Source organism: Lipotes vexillifer, unplaced genomic scaffold, assembly GCF_000442215.2.
Source record: "Lipotes vexillifer unplaced genomic scaffold, Lipotes_vexillifer_v1.1 scaffold409, whole genome shotgun sequence".
Taxonomy (NCBI): Eukaryota; Metazoa; Chordata; class Mammalia; order Artiodactyla; family Lipotidae; genus Lipotes; species Lipotes vexillifer.
This window is the reverse complement of record NW_006785162.1, coordinates 162956-168912: the sequence shown is the minus strand read 5'-3', so window position 1 is coordinate 168912 and position 5957 is coordinate 162956. Positions and strand designations below refer to the sequence as shown.

At 42.2% G+C, this 5957-nt stretch overlaps 1 protein-coding gene and 1 pseudogene across 1 annotated transcript in view; one reads left to right on the top strand and one right to left on the bottom strand.

The window, feature by feature from the left end:
• IGFBP7 (insulin like growth factor binding protein 7) overlaps positions 1-5957 on the top strand; it is an 83585-nt gene that overhangs the window by 40325 nt on the left and 37303 nt on the right. The gene's annotated exons all lie outside the window — the stretch shown is intronic.
• The window catches only part of LOC103068807 (protein FAM3C-like), a 7168-nt pseudogene continuing 3315 nt past the window's right edge, over positions 2105-5957 (bottom strand).

Below are 5957 nucleotides of genomic sequence, written 5' to 3'. Positions count from 1 at the left end.
CTTCCCAGACTGGGGCAGGAACCCGTGTCCCCTGCATCAGCAGGTGGACTCTCAACCACTGCGCCACCAGGGAAGCCCTGAAAAGGTGTTTTTTTTTTTTTTAAAAAAAAAAAAAAGAGGGCTCAGTTATTAGAATGGTATAAATAGGGCAGCAAGCAAATGGTCGTATGAAAGGAGGGCCTCCTCCTTTATCAAGAGATAAAGGGAAAGGAATGGAGCATTTTGGCAAGAGTGGCATTAAGCCGCTGAAGTAAGGTTGGAGAGGAAACTGGAGCATCCTGCATAGTGACAGACATAAATGAAAGAAGCATGTAGTGATTTTCGGCTTGCCTGATTGACAAGCAGAACCCAGTTGCCAATGATGGCTCACTTTCACCTTTTAATACCTTCCAAGGCAGGTAGGAGAGAGGGAGGGACGGACAGAAACAATAAATGGTTTAGTTCTGTGTTAGAGGTGCATTTTCCAAAGAAAATGCAGTTTGGAGATCTGTGTGCTCAGACCTGGGCCCGCTGTGTGAGTCACTGGCCTCAGGCAGGTTACTAAGTACCCATACACACACACACACACACACACACACACACACTGTGTTTCCTCATCTCTGTGCATTAGGGGTCACAGAGTCTCTCAACCAACTCCACAGCTCTGTGCTGCGGGTCAGGTAGGATAACACACTTTAGAAAGTTCTCGACAAATGGGCAGTGATGGTGGGGCAAGCTGGAGGTGGTGATGATGACTGTGATTTCTTATCCTGACTGACTCCAAGCCTGGCCAGTTCCTTCGCAGCCATGCAAGCTCATGGGGCTACTCACAAGGCCCATCTTATTGCCCCTTCTGATCCAGAGACCCTAGTTCTCAGGCAGTTCTTGCTTTCTTTATAACCACCTCCCTTCCCGCAGCAGGGGTTCACAATCCGCAGAGAAAAGCTGTTCAAGACAAGACCTCTGAAGCAGGCTCAAAGTTTTGAAAGCCACTGTGGACCTGCCTTCCTGAGTCCCCAGATATTCCCCCATGCCAAGTACAGTCGGCCCTCTGAATCCATGGGTTTTGCACCCTCAGTATACCGACAGCTGACTGTATTCATCGCACTGCACCATTCTATATAAGGAACTTGAGCATCTGTGGATTTTGGTATCCGTGAGTACTCCTGGATCCAAACCCCTGCAGATATTGAGGGAGGACAGTATGCACAACACCAGTGTGGCTCCCTTAGACCTGTCATGATATTGACCCAGCCCAGCCCCCTCTGCTGGGCTGGGAGCCAGGACTGTTGGGGGGGGGGGCGTGATGGCCCAGCGTGTGCTGTTAGAGGATCCTGCCCACTGAGTGACCACCCAGGAAAAACCAAGGGAAGCTGTCTTACCTCGTGTGTGTTGGAACCTGCCAGCGTTGGAATCTGGGGCTGCTTAGTCTAAGCCTGAATGATCAAGGACCGGGGACAGTGCCAGACTGAAAGCGAACATTTGTTTGTCAGCACAGATAGAGGAAGGAAATAGGCCTGCTAAATGTAACAGCCCCAGTAGGCCTCCTACTGACTGGTCCTTCTCTCCTTACCCATGCAGAACTCGCCTGATTTGATGAGACATACATGTACTCAGTAGAGCATGGAACATAGTGTTTGACTAGAAGAGGCTTTCCAAAGGCTAGAGCAAGAAAGAGGAACATTCTTTGTAAGTTCCAAGGTAGTGTTTCATACCCCGGAGATATAAGAAATGGTGCCTTCAGTAGGACCTAGAGTTGTGCATTGATCAGCATCAGTTTTGGCCAAAATATACTCCTGATGCAGCTTGTACTGATTCACACACTTCCTCCAGCTAGGTTTCACCACTGCCACATGCACAAGGACCGAGGGGCTTCCTTAACTAGGTGAGCCTGGTGTGTTTAGAGCAGAAGAAATAGCATGTAGTGGAAAACGAACACGTGCAGGGAGAGCCCATCTGCAGAAAAATTGGCCTTTTTAATTAGCAGTTTTGTTTCAATACATTCTTTAATACATTGTGTTGTACTGTTCAGCATTGATCTTCAAGATCGATCACATTTGTTTTTCAGGAGGAATCAATCTTAACCAAATAGAAAAATGCACTGAGGTGCCCCTGTGTTCGTTGCTCATTGCTCCTCCCCCAAATCTGTGAGCCGGCTCAAGGGGTCTGAGGCATTCAGAAGAGAAGCATGCTTATTTAAACTTTTGGTGGGTTCATTTTGCATGTTTTTGAGACCGATTATGGTCTCATAGAGGTTCAGGCCCACAGTCAGAGATCGAGAAACTTCCATCATTATAAATGTGGCCTGTGGCACCCACCTCGTTTTAACTAGAGCTTAACTCCAAGGAGTGATTGGGGGCTGACTTCTGTCTCCTACAAACTAATCTTTTACAATGGTGTGCACTTCTTTCTGTCCCCCAAAGGGATTTGTTAAATGTGATTTTCAGCGGGAAATGTGCTTTTTTTTATTTGTTAGCCATAATGGAAATGCATAGATAAACAGAATCTGTGTGAATATAGTCAGATTTGGGAGTGGGGGACAGGATAGGGGAAACAAAGATAGAAAAAGGGGCAGGACAGGAATAAAGACGCAGATGTAGAGAATGGACTTGAGGACATGGGGAGGGGGAAGGGTAAACTGGGACTAAGTGAGAGAGTGGCATGGACTTATATATACTACCAAATGTAAAATAGATAGCTAGTGGGAAGCAGCCACACAGCACAGGGAGATCAGCTCGGAGCTTTGTGACCACCTAGAGGGGTGGGATAAGGGAGGGTGGGGGGGAGAGAGACACACGCAAGAGGGAGGTGATATGGGAACATGTGTATATGTATAGCTGATTCACTCTGTTATAAAGCAGAAACTAACACAACACTGTAAAGCAATTAACCTCCAATAAAGATGTTAAAAAAAAACATAAAATGAGTATCTACTTGATTTTCATTTTTATTTAAACCAGCCTCCTCTTTATAAAATTTATTTCTTAATAAGACAACATTTTACAGTGAGTATGATCAGCGTTTTGAAGAGAAAACATCTTACTGTGGAAGGACTTCTAGAAGAAAGACTCACCTAAGATTCCTGCCAGAAATCTAAAGAGAACTCCTGGTGGCGGGCCTCCCATCTGTGTTTTGTGATGAGGGACCATAAACAACCCAGAGAGAGAGAGAGAGAGAGATCCCAATAACTGGAAGTTCCCCCGTGGCCCCGCCTCTGCTTCCTGCCCAGCTTCCGCTCATTTGCCATCTTTATTCTTTTCTGCCCCGTCCAGCCCCACAGATGGTCCAAGAGACTCAGAGGGGCCTTCAGGCTTCTACACCAATTTGAGTTTCCCTCCTGGGCAAGTCAGTGTGTCTCATGGTAATATTCTGTCCTGAAACCATACAAGGAGAGGATATAACAGTCTCTGTCACTCCTGGGAGCACACCTGGAGGAAAGCCTGAGAGTGGTGGCCTGGAGGAAGCCCCCCGCTCTGGACCCTACTGTATGTCTGGACAAGAGGCTCAGAACATTTCTCTAGTCTTGGCTAGAAAGGCTTCCTTAGAGCTTTGGCTTTTCTCTCGTGTCCTTCAGGTGGATTCTGCACACCAGAATGGCAAATTAAAAAGCTTCACAGAATTAGCTTTTAATGTTAAAAACAAAACAAAAAAAGCAAGTTGAGGAATGATTGAAGCAAAAGCACATTCCAGCTGTCAGACAACTTGGAGAGCATTAGTGGATGTTCTAAATTTAAACATAATTTGTCCCTTTCTCCTTATCCATATAACACCCGAAGTTTCCTTTCACTTCCCTCCCTGCCTTCCACTAACCCCATTCCTGGTTTACTACATGGTGATGATAATTATGTATATGCATCCTAAAAATTTAACCCTTCATGTGCCATTTCCTCTCTTTCGATATTTTCTTTCCTTTTTTTGTGGAAAATGATATAACAGAAACTTGCCATCTGCATGTTCTTCGCTTTAAAAAAAATGCGTTGGGTCTTCGTTGCTGCACACGGGCTTTCTCTAGTTGTGGTGAGCGGGGGCTACTCTTAGTTGCGTTGCACGGGCTTTTTGTTTTGAAAGAACAGTGATAAACTTTAATCAAATAAGTCAGGAATATAAAGATTCTACCTCAATTTTTCTTTAATTTCCCATATATCACTTATTTTCCTACTGTCTTTGCTGAATTTTAACAGTCTGGGACAGCCTCTATGATTACAAATAAAAAAATACACATCCATAAGTCCTTAAACACCATTAAAAAAACCAAGTGTCAATGCCAACTTTCTGATTTTAATGAAAATTCTGAACATTAAAGGAGCATTGCTGCATTTACAATGGTGATTTTTAAAAGCTATCTGAAAATAAAATATAGTAAAATTATTGCTTCCCAAAGTTATGTTGCCATAATCTATACAAGGCAGAATTGAAACAATAGCATACTGCATGAAACAGTTACATAACCAATCTTTATCCCTTCTTTTGGCATTTTATACAGCTCTACAAAGCTATCACGTTATAGTCCTTATCTTGAAAGGGATGTCCTGCCATCTAGATACTTAAATTCTATCCATGTTAAGATATAGCCTGAGGATATTAGTGTGTTTACCCATAGGAATGACTTTAATTTTGCATGTTAAGCAGTACAATACACACTTGACAAATCTGTGTGAAGTTCTATAGGCATATTACTTTGCCAGATAATACAAAAAAATTCACAATGTAAAACCAAGAGTAGTTATTCTCATTATTTAAAAAGAAAAAAGCAACACTTATTTCACAATCCCTGGACCTGTAAAATAACCATTCTTTTAATTTACAGAATTGAGGGAAGTGTTTTAAATGTCAAAACACATGCTGAATGTGATTTAGTGTATCAGCACCAAAAATCTGAAAAGTCAACAAAAATTGTTTAGATGTGTAAGGTGCATACATGAATTATATTCAGTTTGAGGGAAGAAACGGTACCCCCAGGCGCACTGATATTTAAGAAATAGCTGAATAACTTTCGCCTTGGTTTATAACAAAATAAAAAATACCACTTTTAATTTTTCTTATATAAGTCAACTAAAATTTAGATCCAAAATTGAAGTGCTGCCTTTTACTGTGAATAGCAGTTTGATCGTTACATTTTTTATGTTCCAGTTTAAGACACTTCACACACAACAGATATTAAATGCCCTAAAAATATTTTAAAAACTTGAGTCATTTTGTGAACATCTGAAGTTAGATCTCTTATATTTTTATGTAGAGTTGGGTATAAAGTCATTGGGTGTCAAATTATTTTTAAATGTTATCAGTCCCAATCAGTAATTAGGACTTTTCTAAATATGTCGTCATCTTTTCAGGCAAAAATTACTATTATGAAGTTAGATGAAAGTAAATACATAATTTCTTGGTTTACAATCCAAAATTATCGTGACATTAAAGCATGCCTCTTTCCAAACCATTTGGTCAATGCTGATGACACTTAAATAAGGAAAACTTAGGCCAGTATTTCTCTAACTATACTGACATGCTGTCCTGAATGACCTACCAAGGCTGGGGAAGGGACCTGGCCTGGTTCCTCAGCTCTGTGAAGTTGCCCCCTCCTGTCTTACTCTAAATAGCTTATACAAAATCAACTTATGCACACTGTTAACACAAAATCCAGCAAGCTACAGCCCTGATGCCACCTACATTTATATATTTACTTTTTACTGTGTACATTAAACAAAGAATTCTGTTGTGCTTTTCACATATTGGATATGTCTTCATATTTTATTTCTAGGTTTCTTGGGAAGGGAAGAGAAAGACTGAGAAGAAAAAAAAAATAGAACAGGGGAGTCAGACTGTAAAGTAACATTACACACACAACTGGCCCAATATCTTTTTAATTTAAAAGGTACTGTCATCAGGGGCTCCCCTGGTGGCGCAGTGGTTGAGAGTCTGCCTGCCGATGCAGGGGACACGGGTTCGTGCCCCGGTCCGGGAAGATCCCACATGCCGCGGAC